Raw genomic sequence first — 18,971 nt, 5'->3', positions numbered from 1 at the left:
GGAGTAAATCCTGCCGGGCCTTGGCTGTGTCCCTGACACCTTGTGGTTCACAGGGCTCCTGTACTTATCACCACAGGCCTACTGGGGTGAGGCTGACCCTACTTCCTTGCTCACCAGCATTATACAAGGTCCTCCCCTTAGTTCTACTTTTCAGGGCAATGATTTGCCCCAAAGCACAAGTTTCCCTTCCCAAGAGTCTTTAAAATGTATCTCTCTCTTCCAAAATTATGGGAACCTTAATTTGTAATAAAATTACACGAATGAGTTGTGGTGAATTTTTGGCAGGATCTAGAAAATAATGGTTTCATTTAAACATGAATCACTAAAACACTGCTTTCTTAATGTAATTAACTTCAAGCAGCCCTTTTTGTTAGAATTAAGAGATTTCCTCCACAAATCTCTCTGTCTTACACAGAATTCTCATATGGAGGTCTAGGGACTATAGCACTGAAAATTATTTTAACAAATCTTCTTTTCTCTCAAACATAGAATGAAGATGCATCCCCTCTCATTATCTTTTCAAAGAGATCTTCTCAGGTTCCCGGGTAATTCATGGACTGATTAAGACATGCATAATAAGTAAATATATCAAAGGTGAAAAAAAGAAAAAAGCTGAAGAATATAATTTCCATTGGCTGAGATTTTTTAGTAACCACTTGAGGTGCTTGGAGACTGCTATTGTTTAATGCAGAGGGTACCAGGCTTGTGAGTTTTGCTGGGACAAGAGCTTCATGTGAACTCTGGTCCTCTTATTCTAAACGGGACAGCCACGGGGTGCATTTGGGGTAGTGAGCCCAGAGATGGGTGGAGAGAGCGATGGTGTAACGAAACATCACGGGGAGCTTTGCTTTGCTGTGCTATCAATTGTTAGATAAAATTGCTTTTAAGTCACACAAAGAATTAGTAACATTATTTTCAAACAATGTTTATTTTTAAACACAAATAGACTTGACAGTGTTTGAGATGCTAAAGGAAGGGAAATTGCTCTCCCCTTGGAAAACTTAAAGTTTAAAAGACAACGTGACTGGCAGCCGGATTAGTAGCTTTTATTTCCCTTTTCCAAATAAAGGAAATTAAAAGACTTTTACCTTTTTATGCTCAGCACCCTGAAACTGATTCTTTCTTTCTGTTGTTAGTGTTTGGAAATGAGGAAAAGTATGGAGGTGGAATGACTGTACTTTTTTTGGAGAGGAAAACAAGGCAGCTGATTAGATAAAATAAGGCTGATTGGAGAAGGAGCTAGGGTAAGTTCACAAGTTCAATATTTTTTTCATTTAGGGTGGGTGGACCAGCTATAAAATATTAAGATTTCTCATGTTAACACAGTTCATGTTTCCTATTAAGAAATACTGTAATAATTATTGGGTTTCATTCCATCTTTTAAGTAGGGGCTTGTGGGATGCTTACACTTCATTTGGGATGCCTAAACTTCATATGGGATGCCTTTCATATTGAATGATGTCCAAGGAGTAGAGTAAAGCTTGAAATCACTATTGCCCCTATAATAAAGATAAGTGCACAAAATGGAATTGGTTTTAAAAGCTACTTTAAAAAAAATGTCATTTATTGATTTTAGAGAGAGAGAAAGAGAAAAATGAAGGGGAGGAGCAGGAAGCATCAACTTGTAGTAGTTGCTTCTTGTATGTGCCTTGATGGAGTAAGCCAGGGCTTTGTACCGGCAAACCTAGCATTCCAGGTCAACACTCCATCCACTGCACCACCACAGATCAGGCTCAAAAGCTACTTTAAGAAAATAATTTTGGGGGCCCTGGCCGGTTGGCTCAGTGGTAGAGCATCAGCCTAGCGTGCAGAGGACCGGGGTTCAATTCCCGGCCAGGGCACACAGGAGAAGTGCACATTTGCTTCTCCACCCCTCCGCCGCGCTTTCCTCTCTGTCTCTCTCTTCCCCTCCCGCAACCAAGGCTCCATTGGAGCAAAGATGGCCTGGGCGCTGGGGATGGCTCTGTGGCCTCTGCCTCAGGCGCTAGAGTAGCTCTGGTCGCAACATGGCGACGCCCAGGATAGGCAGAGCATCGCCCCCTGGTGGGCAGAGCGTCGCCCCATAGTGGGTGTGCCGGGTGGATCCTGGTCGGGCGCATGCGGGAGTCTGTCTGACTGTCTCTCCCTGTTTCCAGCTTCAGAAAAAAGAAAAAAAAAAGAAAAAAAAAGAAAATAATTTTGGCCCTGGCCGGTTGGCTCAGCAGTAGAGCGTCGGCCTGGCGTGCAGGAGTCCTGGGTTCGATTCCTGGCCAGGGCACACAGGAGAAGCGCCCATCTGCTTCTCCACCCCTCCCCCTCTCCTTCCTCTCTGTCTCTCTCTTCCCCTCCCACAGCCGAGGCTCCATTGGAGCAAAGTTGGTCAGGGTGCTGAGAATGGCTCTGTGGTCAGGCGCTAGAATGGTTCTGGATGCAACAGAGCGACACCCCAGAGGGGCAGAACATCGCCCCCTGGTGGGCATGCCAGGTGGATCCCAGTCGGGTGCATGCGGGAGTCTGTCTGACTGCCTCCCCATTTCCAGCTTTGGAAAAATGGAAAAAAAAAAAGAAAAATAAAATAATTTTATTTATTTTTTATTAGGGTAAACACATACAGAATATGTAATTCAAAAGCATATACAATGAGAAGTCAATTTTCCTTCAACGACCATCCCATAATCATCTAGTTTTTCACCTAAAAGACAATATTGTTGTTCTGGAGTTGGTCTATTAGAGGCTTCTTTTAAAAACATTTTTTAAATCCTCTAATAACATCAGGTCATTAAGTTCAAATATTGCTACCAGGAATGTTGTTTGGCCCCTTTTTAACAGGAGGAACGGGTGTAACCTCCAATTTTCTTTAGAAAATGGCAATGCCTCTTACCAACCCGGAAAGGTAGGTACAGCCAACTTCACTTCCCAGATGAGGAGAACTGTGAGTCAAGGATACTGTGTTATTTTCCCACTCAAACAGGTTGTTACTGGTAGAAGCAGGTGTAGTCATACTTGGCCAGCACGGAAGTCTCTCTGGTACCAGTTAGACTTCTCCAGTGTGGGGGAAAATTGGTTTTCCTGTTTTGAAGTCATGTTCCAAATGAGCTTGTAAGAAAACTTCAATATTATACTACCAATGTGCAAAGTTCCAGCAAAATACTGGGTGCGTGAATACAAATACACACTGGTCCACAACCCATCATGACCTCTTCACATCTCCCTGCCCAATTTTGATGGCAGGTTTAATTGTTGCCATGATTCACGTATTCTCAGGAAGGAAGGCTGGGCTTGTCTCTTCTACTTAGCCACAGTAACACATATTAAGAAAGGAGATGGTTCAAGGCAGACTTTTTGCAAGTGCCAGGCAATTGGTCATCATTGTTGGTGGTTCATATATGCAAATTTGCCATGCCTGTCTCCGAACCCCAATGCACCCATTCCTACCTTCAAGTAATACTCTGGCAGCTCAACCATGAGGTGTCTGAGGTTGTCAGGGGCTCTTTCTGTTTCCAGATAGGTTTCACTGGTTTGGGGATTCTTGCGCATATCTGGGTTTGCTTATACATGGCCTGATTCTTTTTTAGGTTTTCTGCATATTTGACCATGATGGACATACAGCAATTATTTTAGAATCACTTTTTATTTTTATTTTTATTTATTTTTTATTTGCATTTTTTGCATTTTTCTGAAGCTGGAAACAGGGAGAGACAGTCAGACAGACTCCTGCATGCGCCCGACCAGGATCCACCCGGCACACCCACCATGGGGCGACGCTCTGCCCACCAGGGGGCGATGCTCTGCCCATCCTGGGCGTCGCCATGTTGCGACCAGAGCCACTCTAGCGCCTGAGGCAGAGGCCACAGAGCCATCCTCAGCGCCCGGGCCATCTTTGCTCCAATGGAGCTTTGGCTGTGGGAGGGGAAGAGAGAGACAGAGAGGAAGGCACGGCGGAGGGGTGGAGAAGCAAATGGGCGCTTCTCCTGTGTGCCTTGGCCGGGAATTGAACCCGGGTCCTCCACACGCTAGGCCGATGCTCTACCGCTGAGCCAACCAGCCAGGGCTAGAATCACTTTTTAAATGACGACCATAAATAGTTTCTGAAGCATTAACAAGAGGACATGTTGTTCCCCATTTTCCCCATGTCACTTTGAATTGTCATTAATAATTGGTTTGCATTATTTGTATGCTACTACCCCCACTCTCCAAGGGTAATAATTTTGGCATTATTTTTAGTCTGTGTGTATTGTTTTGAAAATGACCAAGGAGAGGAAGAGTACTTTTTTAAAGGAGATTCTTTAAAAGCATGGGTTTATCATCTATTTTTACAAAGAATTAAGTGTTCTGATGATTATCCCTGCCCAGTTGCGGGAGTCTGTCTGACTGTCTCTCCTGCAACACTGGAACATTCCTTAGAGCTCTAAACAGGCACCTAAAAATCAAAGCCCACAATTATCAATGTATCCTCGATGTCCTTTTCTCCCCTTGTTCTAATAAAGCACAGAAACACATCTGACCCAGACTAGTATTTCTTCGGATTAGAGTACTAAGCTTTTAAATTGCTTTGTAACTATATTAAGGTTTGTTGAAAACACTATTAATTTTTTTCTTCTCTCAGTCAAGTGAGAAAGAACGTTCTAGAAAGTAATATTTCTCATTTGTGATATGCAAAGAGACATTGTATGGAGCATCTCAATTCTCCCCCAAGGAAGAATTGACAAGAAGGTGACAGGGGATTTGTCATAGAAACCTGGGACCACAATCATTGGTAGTTGAGGCCAGGCAACACTGGAGTCCTTTCTACAGGCTACCATGGAAGAGGGGTCCTGGGGGAGAGGCCACGCCTGCCTTCACCATCAGAGCCAGACCACTGATTTGTGGTGTGAAAGCTCTGATTTTTGCATACAGGACAAATCATTTTCAAGCATGCTCTGGTAGGATGTTCTTGTTTGATGTTATGGACTGAATGTATCTTCCCAAGATTTATATGCTGAAGCCCTAACCTCCAATATGACAGTATTGCAAGTAGGGACATTGGAAGGTAATTATGTTTAGAAGATGTCATAGGATAGGACCTTTTATAATGGGACTAATGCCCTTATAAGAAAAGAAAGAGGGACTATAGCTCTCTCTCTCTCTCTCCCTCTCTCTCTCTTTTTCTTCCACATGAGGATACAGTGAGATGTTCATCGGCAAGCCAGGGAGAAGGCCCTCACGGGAACTGAATCAGCTGGCATCTTGATTTCGGACGTCCCAATCTCCAGAACTAAACTACATAAACTAATTAAGGGAGTCCCTGGTGTTTAAGTCACTGCGTCTGTGACATCCTTTTATAGCAACCAGAGCTGACTAAGACAACTGCATACTTTAATGCTACTCCAACAGTGAAATTTTAACTTATCATTTTAGCCCTTTACTCAGTGTTGCTGAGTTATTTAGTGGAGATAGTTATTTTTCTAACATTTCAAGTTCCAAGACTGGTGTAGGTCTTCCTAACCAGGCGTAGTTAGTTTTCTTTATTACATTTCTCTGAACATTCATTCATAGCACTTGATCACCAACACTGGCTCCCATTAGTTCATTGCTTCTCTTTTGTCTATGCTTCTCCACTGGAACCTTAGCTCTCTGATGGTCAGGATTTGTTCCCTTTTTTCCCCTCTGCATCTTCAACAGCTAGCAGAGTGCCCAGCACCACAGGTGCTGAATACATGACTGAGTAACGTGTATAGCTGGGGTGTGAAGAAAGTCAGTAGATGAGAGTATCTTGAGTCAGTGTTAGTTTGGTCCCTGAAAAAAAAAAAAAAAAAAAGGAATTCTTTGGATGATGTTTCTTCCATGATATCTCTTTCCATCCCCCTTTCCTTTCCTTGTTTGGATGCTGTCAAACTCATTTTCTTGCTTTGCTTTAAACTGACCCATGTCAAAAAACTAAAAAAATAAGACGGAGTCAGCAAAAAAGATTCCTCAAAACCCTGAAGGAGCTAATAGAGGGAATTGAGAAACTGCTTGACCACAACTGTAATATCAAACACATTACAATTTGTACTCAGAACCAAGAAGAAATCTAGCACAGAGCCACAAGATAATGCCCTCTGACTCTCCTCTGTTTGAGGCAGACTACAGAGCTAGGATCATTGAATATTTACATCAAGAAAAGAAGGAGAAAAGATTTCTTCATTAAGCAATTAGGAGCCCTAATTGCCTTGTATTAAGATGTAAATTTGCATAAAGATAAGGAGAAAATGGTGGGTGGAGTATATGTAGATTTTTATAATGTATTTGATAATCCAATTTTTAGTGGAGCACCCCAATGATCTTACTGGTGGAAAGAGGATGATTAGTCACAGTTGAGGAACCAACTTGAAAACAGGCAGTGATGAAAAGTGTAGTAAACCAGTGGTCCCCAACCTTTTTTGGGCCATGGACCGGTTTAATGTCAGAAAATATTTTCATGGACCAGCCTTTAGGGTGGGACGGATAAATGTATCACGTGACCAAGACAAGTGTCAAGAGTGAGTCTTGGATGTAACAGAGGGAATCTGGTCATTTAAAAAAAAATAAAACATCGTTCAGACTTAAATATAAATAAAACAGAAATAATGTAAGTTATTTATTCTTTCTCTGCAGATCGGTACCAAATGGCCCATGGACCGGTACCGGTCCGTGGCCCGGGGGTCGGGAACCACTGTGGTAAACAATTTCAGATGGGGAAATAAATGGAAAGGGAGCCGTGTACAACCCCCTGTTTTACAAAAATTATTTATAAATGAGTTTTAGTTCCTAAATCTGTGAATGACACAAAATTGTCTTTGGAAAAAGAAACAGGTCCTTAAAAGGTAAACAAAACAATAGTTTAGGAGTAGCCTAACTATTCCAGTACCCAAAACAGAGAAACGTCTCTTCCATAGTACTCATATAGAAAATAATATGGAACATATTATGTCCTCAATAGCATTTTTACAGTTAATAAATGATGTTTTATGGGATTGTGTTTATGCTATTCTTCAACAGATAAATACTTCAATGTCAAAGTTTAATGCTTACCATTTATTCTTAAAAATCAGGAAGCACAAGAGTACTCATACATCATTAAATGTATCAGATTGACTAAAAAGTTTTTTTGGTAAAGGGGCAAGGTAAGAAAAGATAAATGTAGAAGGTTGATAAATCTGTGTAAGTGAGGGTAAAACTGACAACTAGAACATTGGAGAGGTTTTCAGTAATAGCAAAAACTAATATTTATCAAGAGCTCACCATCTACTGCTTACTGTTCTAAGCACTTGACTTTTTTTTTTTTTAGCCTCCTAACCACCATATAAAGTTGATGCTTTTATTATCCTCATTTCCTTAGTAATAAAGCTCAGATAATTCACTGGTCCAAGATTATACAGCTAGTGAGTGTTGGAGGTGGATTTAAACCCAGGGAACCTGATTCAGAGCTTGTGTGTCTTCCCACCACTCTAAGGGACCTCATCAAATACATAAAAGATGAGGGCACTAGAAACCAGGAAAGATATTGAAGATCCAGAATAGTTTTCATTGAGAAAACTCTTCCAAGAAGAAATGAGAAAGAAAGAAAAAAAGAAAGAAAAAGAAAAAACCCCAGAGTATCAAGAAGAGTGCTGAAAAAACAAAACAAATGTTGATTCTATTGGTTTAAAAAATTAGAATGCATTTACACCTGCATTTTTGTTGGCAGTTCTGGTCAAATTAATCTAAGAGGGAATCAATAGATTGGCTAAATAAATAAAATAAAATAAAAAATCATGGTCAGAGATTGAAGGGACGTTTGGAGAAAGACTTTATTTTCAGAAGAAAGGTTGAGAAAAAGATGAGATTAATATATATGAAATCATATCCAACAGGACTGCAGTGGATGCAAAAATTATCCATGAAATTGCTGTCAAATAAATGTAAAACACGAAAAGAATGCGATGCTGTACTCATGTAGTAACCTGCCCATGGCATTGTTACCCCAAGTGTTAATGCATGCTGATTATGTGATATGTGTTGCTGTGTTAGCAACTTACTTAGAATAATTGTAAATAAGTCCTGAAAAGAGAGACGGATTCAGCCTCTGAGGGTGATGTCAGGGAAGGTCATTATGGGCCTTCCCCGGCCAAGGATTTCTCAAAAAAATAAAAGAGGGAAATAGAACTGAAGTGGTCAAATGTGGCTTTCAAGTCCCATAGACCTAAGTTTAAGTTCTGACTCTATGGTTCACCGAGAAGTTATTTAATCCCTCTGAGTTGTAGTTTCATCACCTGCCAACTGCATAGAACCATACTTCACTGGGCAATTGGGCTTGGCACATAATTGGCACTGAAAAAAAATGTTGGCTGTTATTATGATTAAGATGACCCCATGGATGTCTGTGTGAAGTGCTCAAAAAAGCCCTTCTCTTCCGTTGGGCTGAGGATGTTCAGGATTTTAATTTTATGTTACCCTGAGCTGAGATTCTCAGGCTCGGCTCAGACTTTCTGTTGTATCTCTGGGTGCATGATGGGAAATTGCTGTGCTCTCCCTTCCTCTTGGGAAAATATATACTTTTTTGGCATTCTCTTATAAGTGACAATAGCTTACATATTTATCTCTTGATGACCTTTTCTTAGTAGTTTACACTTATATATTGATTGCCTATACTGTATATACATCTTTGATGAATTTTGGGTTTTTTTGGTTACTTGGTTTGTTTCTGATGACCTTTTCATGCCTATAAAGTGAAAAGATAATGACATTGTGTGTTTGCCTTTCTTGTGAGACTGCATTTCTTTTGTTTGCCATTTCTTATCTTCTAGACTGAGAATCTTTGAGTCTAAGGTCCAAACATACTGTAAGTAAGAGCAACAACAATTCTCAAATCAGCTTTCTGCGGTGGAAATGACAAGCTGAATAAAAGACAAAGTAGCTTGTGCTTGTTATGACTCACATGTTGCCCAGAACTTCAGTTCCTGCCCCATTTTGTTTAAATCAAGCATGTCAGGTGATCTGGCCATTGGCCTGTGTGTGACACTCATGTCTATTTTGCTGAAGCGAGGCCAGCAGTCAAACCTGGAGAGCCTCACTCTGGGACTTCAGCTATGACAGTTGCCCAGGAAATTATATAGTAATTTATAAAATGATTTCTTAAATTTTAACATTTTTTATTTCCGAACAATGTCATTTTTTAATTTTTATTTTTTTCTGTTTGTTTTGTGAATAGGTGACTCTATTTCACTGACAGCAGTTAGGATTGACCTAAGAGAGAAACAGGAAGAAAGAAGCTGTCCAGAACTTTAAAATTATGCATTTCCACTTCCATCATATTTAGAGTTTCAAAGAAGTAAATAGAGAAATAATTTTTAAAAGGGAACACCAGTCAACAACAATTACAGTGGAAAGCAAATAGTTGATTGTAATGTCAGATTCTGACTACTACCTTGTTATTTTTATGAATTGACATCTACCTGAAAGACATAACTTTGGGGCTCTGGGCCAGTGGTTCAGCCCTGCACACACTGTGGTTGTAGGTTCGATCCCTGGTCAGAACACCTACAGGAAGCAATCAATGAGGGCACAAATAAATGGAACAACTAAGTGGAACAGAGAGTTGATGCTCCTCTCTCTCTTTCTCTCTCTCTTTCTCTTTCTCAAATCTATGGAAAAATTTAAAAAAAGATGTAACTTTGGGAAAACTTACAAAATTGAAAAAACATTGACAATAAAGCATGCTCACCCCATTCCTCTACCCTTCCCTCAGTTTCGTATTTTTCTGGCTACATTCACAAGAAAGGAATGAAAGGTCAACGAAGAACAACACAGTCTCCTCCAATCTTGAAAACTTCTCCAGACACTCTAGCCGGCGCGTACCTGGAGCCTGGGGCCCATCACTGTAAACTCCTTGTGTTGTTGCTTCTGTGTGTTTCTCAACAACAGTGTCTGAAATGCAATACACTCAGAAATGCAGTCAACATCCATGTTGGCTTAGATTTTTTTTTTAAAGGATGTTTTCAACCAACCAGGTAAACATATCACAGAGAATTTCAGCTACAAATTAAAGTGTACTTTGCAAGTGAGAGATGATTGGAACTACACTTCCATGACTCCTGTCTGTATTACCCGATGCACGCAGCTTTCCCCCTGTTATTCTTCACAATTACCCAAAATTGCCAAGGTCACCTTTCTGCACTCTTTTGCCTGCATTCACCCTTGTCTCTTAATGCTGGTTTTGAATCGTTTTATCATATCCAACAATAAGAAAGGGGCAAGTGAATAAAAAGCGAATAGGACCCTCCATTCAGAGGTGCTGAGCCTAGACCAGGGGTCCCCAAACTACGGCCTGCGGGCCGCATGCGGCCCCCTGAGGCCATTTATCCGGCCCCCGCCGCACTTCTGGAAGGGGCACCTCTTTCATTGGTGGTCAGTGAGAGGAGCATAGTTCCCAATGAAATACTGGTCAGTTTGTTGATTTAAATTTACTTGTTCTTTATTTTAAATATTGTATTTGTTCCTGTTTTGTTTTTTTACTTTAAAATAAGATATGTGCAGTGTGCATAGGGATTTGTTCATAGTTTTTTTTTTATAGTCCGGCCCTTCAACGGTCTGAGGGACAGTGAACTGGCCCCCTGTGTAAAAAGTTTGGGGACCCCTGGCCTAGACTTTTGTAAATGATACAGGCACTACGTAATAGGTGAAAGCCTTGGCAATCAAGGCAAATGCCTATTTGTCTTAAAATTTTTTACATTTATTTTTAAAAATGAATGTTTATTTCGGAGAGAGTAGAAAGTTTGAATGTGTTCTCCGGCAGTGCAGGAAGGCTCCAGAAGGCCCCTGGCTCCTTAGGTCAGAGAGGGCACCAGCTTCGGGATGGTATGCAAGTTCAGTTCAAATTCCAGCTTTCTTGTTCCACTGGAACAACACTCAGAAGTCTACTACGAAGCCTCTGCCCCACCCCCCTTTTTGTTTTGTTTTACCTTGTTTTTAACAGTCGAATTAAGGAATTCTGGATATTGATTAACTTCTCTCCCTCCTCACCACCCCCCAGCCCCCGACCTTACACTGTTCTGACTGTCAGTGACTAAAGCACCACAGTGCTTTAATGAATTTTCTACTTTGATGACAAAAATCCTTGTTTTTCTTATAAGAAAAGGTTTTCTCTACTTCTCACAAAACTAATCTTGCCCCTCTGATTCCTCTTTTTCCCTGCGTCCCTCTACTCCATGCTGCAGGAAGGAGCAATTAAGGAATCTTGCTTTGTTTCTTTTGAAAGTAGTAAAAAGAAGTGCCTTTGAGAACCCTTCTGCTGAGTCATGGCACCGATCCTTTTTCTACACCACTCAGACCATTGTGAATCAGGGTAGGAAGTCTGAGTCGGAGCCACTGTTGAGCCAAACCCTGGAAAGACAGAAGGGTGGAAGAAGGGACGAGAAGGGAAGAAGAAAAACACCCTTTACTGAGTAAAAATTCTGGTCTTCCTTCCAGCATCTAGTTTAAAAGTGCTGACTCATTGGAATGAATCTGAGGTTCAGGTTAGAATTTTCTTTTAGCAGATTTTGTGATTAAAACTCACTGAATAAACCCTTTTTAACCTGTTGCATGGCACAGTCATAAAGATTAAATTCTGCACCTTCTCCGCCCCCCAGCTCTGCATTTGTCAAAAGCATTACAATCTAGTTTCTTTTTGCACAGCACTTGGGCAGCTATGGGAGCCAGGCCTTCCGTGCCCTTCCGAGGCTGGACAGGCAGCTGCCGTGTAGCCGGGGAAGGCTGCGTCCCCTGAGTGGAAGGCCCGCGCCCAGTCCACACCTTCCGAGCCACGCGAGGCAGGAAGGAGACAGAGATAAGGTCCACAAAGGGCCAAAAAGTTCCCCTGGCATCTCCTTCTTCAGGTGGAGGTCCAGGGCCCTGCCATTGTTACTTCTGCTGAAAGGCGTGTGGCACTTGACCTGCTTCTCTCTTCTTCAAGATTTCCCAGAGGGGGTTCCTGACACCCACTCCCACCCACCTCCGACTTCCCAGGCTTCCCCCTCATCTGGAGCTTTGTGTCCTCCGCTCTGTACCTGGCTGATACACTATTGTACCGCTTTCTTGTCTCTCCAGAATGGGGAGCATTCCTTCTAAACACGGGACTCCAGGAATTTCAGTGAATCTTTGCAGCTGCCCGACTAGCACTCAGTAGATGCACCGTTGTTAATTGCACGAGCAAACAAGCCGCGGGAGCCCACAAAGCTCTCTGACTTCCTGAACTGCACCAGCTAGCCACATTGATGTTGAACCAGACAGACCAAGCCTAACAACTTCTTAAAATACGAGATACTTTGGAGGAGGGGGAGGACGGAAACCATGATAGAAGTCATCTCCTGGTAAACAAAGGAAGAATCTTTGAAAGGATCAACAGATAAAAATAAGCTGGGAATATGTGTTTTACTGCAAATCAAGTATTCTAAACCCAGGTTAAGGGCTGCTTCGCTTAATCAGCGTGGGGCCATCGCAAATCTGGTTATCTTAGGTTCTGTACATGTGTTTCTTTCTTCCAGTTCTGTGGTCTAGTTGGAGCCATCAAAATGCTCCTATGATCTATAACAATTGTCTCCAACGTCTTAAACTGTGCACTCTATAAGTGACAAATGTATCAGCTCACATCGTCTCTTTCTACATAAATTATCCGCATGCACTACTACCATGTTAATGCATCATGTACACTGTAAAACATCACACACATAAATTAAAAGACGAAATAAAAATATAAATGGAAATTCCAGCACTTTCTTCCGACTCCTTGCTGGATCATTGTCACACCCTCTGGGGATGGCACACTCCAGTTGAGGAGGTCAGGGCTAGCGTTGGCTTCTCCCACCTGTCCTATCCATGACTTAAAGATTTGGACAAAGTCAGAAACTACAGGAGTGGGCTACTCATTATGCTTCTCCCTGCCCAAATGTACCTTTCCTCATCAGATAGCTTTGCTTATCTCCCAGAAATGTGGAGATCAATGGATGATATACTTGAAGAGTGAGGTCATTTGTTTGGTACATTGTATATTAATTCCTTCTAACCTCTACTGTTTTCTGGGAAAATCTTGTTTTATGGAGTCATGTTGATTCTTGAATGAAGTGGGGTTATAAAGTCATCTTCATCTTTGAATTGTGGAATTTTAGCAGTTGGAGGAATTTTAGTGGTGACCTCTAGCCTAGTTTTTACTCAGTGACACAAGACAACTGAATAAATAAGACAGAAGGTTCTTTAATGTGGCTGATAATCTTCATTGCCTGCAAAACTGACCTTTCCTCCTCTTATCTAATGTTGTTTACCCTCCACTGAGTGGCCATATGCTGGAAGGCAGGCTGTGAGCCCCCTCCAGCCCCTGGGAGTGCATGTTAATTAGGGTAAGTCAGTTATGTGGATTCTACTCATGAGCCTTGCTAAGTGGTTGGTTTATGCTTAGGCGTGTAGCATGGTCTGATCAAGCTTCTTGGAAAGTTTCTTTTCCTTCAAAAAAGGGACACAACTGATAGCATTCCCTGGCTACCTGTAGATCTGTAACATGGCTACTTATACTTCAGCGGCTCCCCCGAGGACCACGGAGGGAGCCAGAGTACTAGAACAACCTGTCCAGAATGCATGACAGACGAGAGAGATGGACACACGCTATGAGGCTGTCCGTTTAAGCCTTCTGGGACTTCCTTAACTCTGGGCTTTGTAATATGAAAAATAATAAATGTTCTCATTGTTTAAGCCACTGTTAGATGCATTTTCTGTTATTTATAACCAAACGTATCCTGATATACTTATCCAAGGAGGTTAGAGATGTCAGAAGTATAACAAGAAGCCAAAACTTTAAAAATAGAAAGTACTATACGCAAATAATTACTTAAAAGAATTCACTCACCCCGCAAGGTAAGTTTGATCCTTTCAATTCAGGAACACCAGTCCCTGTGAACTTAGAAGGTTCTGAAAGAATAAAAACATTTAGTTATAAGGGTGTTCAGTGGCTTTGCTTCCTTTGAATGTCCAACTCTGGTGATGTCTTGATGGGCTTCTTTTGGGAATACATATTTATTTTTTAATATTGAGCTCCTCAGGCAAGGATATCCAGTTACACTATAAATTTCATCTATTGGCAAATGTAACTTACCTACAGAGGCTTGGGCCAACCAGTCTCGCAGTGAATTAGTGGCAAAATGCCTGAGTATGGAATGAGGGTTTTTGTACGGTCAAACTAAGACTCCATCTGATGCCAGTCCAAGCTGCTTTTGCTGCTGCCAATTAGCTCGGACACTCAGAAATAACCCAGGAGCTTAGGAAGGTAATGAGTGGTTTCAAATCACCCATAGATACCCATAGTAAATGGAAAAGCTTTTGTCAACATCTTTAATGGTTTGAGTTGGTAAATTATTAACAGAATATATGTGGAGTTCTCAGCATTTCAAATATACTTACTTTCTGAACAAGAACATGGGGAACAGTTTCTCCTGCCAACTCCCAAGTGGCAGGTGCCTACTCTCCTGTCCCTGCCTCCGTCCCTCGCCCAGACTATGTTGAGTCTTCCTTCCTCTACAGAAGGCGGCTTCCCTCTACATGGTTGAGGGCCCTTAGCTTTTTGTGCTTGCACCAGGCTTGGCCAGACCTTGTCATGTGACTACTTTTATTCCCTTTAACACCTCCTCTCCTGGCATGTGGCGGAAAGGTCACAATTTGAAACAAATAAGTAAGAACTTGGATTCTGCTGAAGGCTTTGCCTCTTTCTAACTTTCAGCAAATCACTTCACTTGTCAGCCTTGATTTCTTCTCCTGTAAATTGGGGACAGTCATACTGTGTGAGTTACATGCATTTCAGAGGTGTTGTCACAATCAAGTGATGTCATCCTCGTGGACAGACTGTGAACCTTATGATTCTCAGTATTTACAAATTGTATTGTTTGTGTTGATGTTTTTCCTTCATAAGGGTTGACACATATCCACTCAAATGTTCCAATTCTGACTGAGTCAGGAGGCAGGAAGAACAAGTCTACATGCCAATGAGTGGAATGACCCATATGACACATTCGCTGGAAAATATAGAGTGCGGTATTATTTTTACACTATCAAGCATCAAGAAGCAGATCCTGTTATTATTTTTTTATAGCAACATTTCCTGACTTATATGTGGCATGCTGGGTTAATGTCCGTATGATGGGGACATTCCTTACTCATGGGAAAAGGGGAAAGGTTCAGAAGAATAAAACAAGAGCTGGTAGAAGAGATAGGCTTTCTTTATCAAGATTTTTTTTCTTTTTTGTGACAGAGACAGAGAGAGAGACAGAGGGAAAGATAGAGTTAGACAGACAGGAAGAGAGAGAGATGAGAAGCATCAATTCTTCAGTGCAGCTCCTTAGTTGTTCATTAATTACTTTCTTATATGTGCCTTGACCGGGGTCTATAGCAGACCGAGTGACCCCTTGTTTAAGCCAGCAGCCTTGGGCTCAAGCTGCCGAGCCTTGCTCAAACCAGATGAGCCCGCACTCAAGCTGGTGACCTTGGGGTTTCAAACCTAGGTCCTCTCTGTCCCAGTCGGACGCTCTATCCACTGCGCCACTGCCTGGTCAGGCATCAAGATTTTTTTTTTTTTAAAGAGCACTAGCTAATACATTGTTATGATTACATCTGTGGAACAGGAGACACTGTCCCGAATCAGAGGATGATAAAATGTATTGTCTATGACTGTTACTAACATGACCATGCTGGGTAAAACATGATCATGTAACTTCCTTGAACTAAATGTTTCCCATCAATGAAATGGAAATGGAAATGGTATCTACCTCAGGCGGTTGCTGTGGGAATTAAATAGGATAATACTCAAAGTAGCACATAATGATAATGGTATGTGGATGTGCATGCATGTGTATGTGGGGGCGCGTGCGCACGCCCGTATATGTGTGTGTGTGCGCGCACGCATGCAGGCTTTAACATTACCCAGTTTCCGGTTCACTGAGGAGCACATGTTCCACTGATGACTTATTGATCACTTATAAATCACAGTACCATGCTGTGAGGCAGTGAACTCTGAAGGAGCTTAGAATCTAGACAAAAACATAAAAAAGACAAGGGCCCAGAAAACAAGAAAGAGTACAGATGACAAGTTAATAAGGCTGCTAAATACAGACCGTCCTTGTCAGTGGATACTAAGAAGTGTTGGAATACTTTGAGACCTGAAAAATTCACAGAACTGTGCTTCCTAGACAGGATCATGGAGAATGACTATGTCCTGAAACGGGGAAGCCATTCCAGCTGCAGAAGTCATAGGAACAAAGGAATGCTGAAGAAATAGGAAGACACTCAGACTGGCTAGAATCATGAGCCAGTGGGTACCAGTCGGATAGCCAGCTAGGGTCAGGCAGCCTTTTCAGGAATGCTGCTGCTGGCTCCACACCAACAGAGCCTGCCTGGTCATTGGTCATGAATTCTTGTTTCTTAAGAGAGCAGCTGCGATGAGCAATGCCTGGGGACACCTCATTAACACGTGATACACAGTGTGGCCTGGCCTTTCTCTTTGTAAAGTATTTCCTGTTGATCAGCAACATCTACTGGGTAGTTTTGGTGTGTTGGGTATCAAGGAAGGTTATGGAGAAAATGGAGAGCATGCAAGATATCTGGCCAGAAGAAGATCAGTCTAATTATAGGATAAAACACACACATAAAGAGAATAAATCTTGACAAAATATGTGAACTGCATGTTTTAAGAAAGAACACCTTTTTTTTTTTCTTTTTTTTTAATGGTGACATTTTGTGTTGCTGAAGAAGGTGGGGTTGATGTGCGGCTGGTGCGTGTGCAGAGCAGCGTTTGGAAAACCTGAAACCACGATCTGACTGTGCCTTGCCTGATGCATCAGAGGCCCCTCCGCGCGGGCAGCAGTCGGCATGCCACAGTGTTTCCTGTTTGCCTGGTGGGTTACCCACCCTATTTTGATCTTACTCCATCAAAGCAAGGGTGATGTGTTCAATGATTTTTTAAAAAATCCTCTTGTTCATCGTCTTTTGTGTTCATGGATCGTGCATTTCCACTTATTCCTCCTCAGCCTGGCTCCCGGGGAAAGTTGATCAATTCCTCCCCTCCGTGGCCCACAATCCTTTCTCCTCCTGACAACTTTCACGATGTTCTGGAGGAGGACCCCTGGAGGCCCCTGCTTCTTGCTCAGTGTTAGGGCATACAAAACCCCAACAGAGAGAGGCTGGCTGTCTCTGCGACTTAAAATTAGGATGAGAGAAAATATAAATGTGAATACAAAAAAAAAAAAAAAGAAAAGGATGTTATTCTTGGAAAATGAGGTTAAATCATAGCTATATAAGGTTTTTATAGGCTCATAACACAACTGATAAAAACAGAAAAAGACATCTGCTTCCATCTAGATACCTGCCAATTCTTTAGGAAGGTAAGGAAGAGGAGATGGGTGAGGATGGCCCAAGTAGGTACGCCCCCCAGCTTGAGCTCCCTGGGGCAGGGACTATGTCGTATTCCTTCGGCCTAGCACTGTGCTAGACACAGCAGAGATGCTCATTTAGAGCTCTATGTGCATGACTAGGTGAACAAACTTCCACACGGTTCTGCAGGTTATAGGTAGCTTCAAGCAGATCCAGGGTCTCCTGAGGCCTAACTTCCAGATTTGGCAGAGAATCACTGTGGCTCTGTCATGTCCCTGGACCCATCTCAGGTGTTGCTAATTTGGTGTTTCCTTTGGAACAAAATCATTCATTGAGGCCTGAGACCAGAAAGAACCCATACAGCTTTTCTTCAAGAAATAGTACTGGTGGTTGCAGGGTCTTTGCATTCCCAGGGTTTTCTTCTCTCAGACTCCTTGCCATTCATATAGATGCAATTTAAGAAAGCTTTTAAAATTTTAACATTTAAATATAAATTATAGCATTTGGCACGTGACCTGAAAATCTATGCCTATTTACTTTTCAAATAAAACATGACTAATTTCTTACTAGGATAAACAGAAGACAGTATTAGGTAGAAAAAAATACACATTGTAACATTGTCACAGTAGTGTCCTTGGAGCTATCATTATTCTTAAGAAAAAAAGATGTATTTGTCACTTGGACAAAGTAAGAATGGGTGGGGGATACAGACACTTTCTTTAATTACAAAGGAGTCCTAGTGCCGTTCAAGTATTTTTTTTTCTCTTTTCTTCCTACCAACCAAACCAAACCAAACAAAAACTAAAAACAAAACAACTCAGAACAATAGCAGAAGCAGTAACAAAAACAGCAGACAAAAGGATTTAGGTAAGATGTTATCCAAATTAGATCTGCAATGAGATTTTGAAATTTCATGTGGCTTACATAATTGTAGCAAAGAGATGCTTTATGTGTTGCTATCAAAGGAAAGTGGGAGAAAGGAGGGGGAAACAAGGAAAGAGAAAGTTCTGAGTCTGAGTCAGCGTTTCTTACTAGGGACCTGTGGGGCAGGGTGGCCAATCACGTTTTGCAAATACAATGAAGAATTCTGAGAAGGACGTAAAAACGCGTTGGACTCCTCTTGGTTAGTTGTACATTGTATTCCCACTTCCAAAATCCCTAATGTTTTAAAGTTTTTGAAAGAGGATTTCTTCCTGTTACAGTTTATAAGTGTCTCAAAGTATGGGCTATGGCGAACCATTCCAAATTCACTGTCAGGGAAATCGTCTTCAGTCTGGACCATTCTGATTCCCCGTTTGATTTGTGTACGATAATCCTCAGCTTACTCTGTGTTTCTGTCTTTAAACTCACTGTCATTGGGTGAACTGATTAATTCTCATGGCGTTGACTGCTGTTTATGGCCTAGTTTTTATACCTATCACTGACATTTCAACTAGTCTTCAGTTCCATGTCTTAATCGGTGGTAAGGCATCTGTATTTAAATCTGTCTTACTCATTTAAGAAAAATACGATAAAAATTGCACTTAACTCTCTTGGTTCCATTGATAAAATCAATGATAGCATCATTTACTGAGCGTCATAATTTCACAAATATTTACTTACCCATTATATACCTATTATGCTAATGT

General features: G+C 41.6%; 1 long non-coding RNA gene across 1 annotated transcript; it reads right to left on the bottom strand.

Annotated features, from left to right (window-relative positions):
* Positions 1-4,363: 4,363 nt before the first annotated feature.
* LOC136397170 (uncharacterized) lies at positions 4,364-14,268 on the bottom strand. The gene is made up of 3 exons (XR_010749848.1): positions 14,081-14,268; positions 13,835-13,896; positions 4,364-5,754 (listed from the first exon to the last, which is right to left on the bottom strand). It is a non-coding gene; the product is annotated as an uncharacterized lncRNA (long non-coding RNA).
* Positions 14,269-18,971: the final 4,703 nt, after the last annotated feature.

The sequence above is a fragment of the Saccopteryx leptura genome, chromosome 3 (genome assembly GCF_036850995.1).
Source record: "Saccopteryx leptura isolate mSacLep1 chromosome 3, mSacLep1_pri_phased_curated, whole genome shotgun sequence".
NCBI classification, from domain to species: domain Eukaryota; kingdom Metazoa; phylum Chordata; class Mammalia; order Chiroptera; family Emballonuridae; genus Saccopteryx; species Saccopteryx leptura.
The sequence above is the reverse complement of the archived record's forward strand: the minus strand, read 5'-3'. Positions and strand labels throughout refer to the sequence as shown.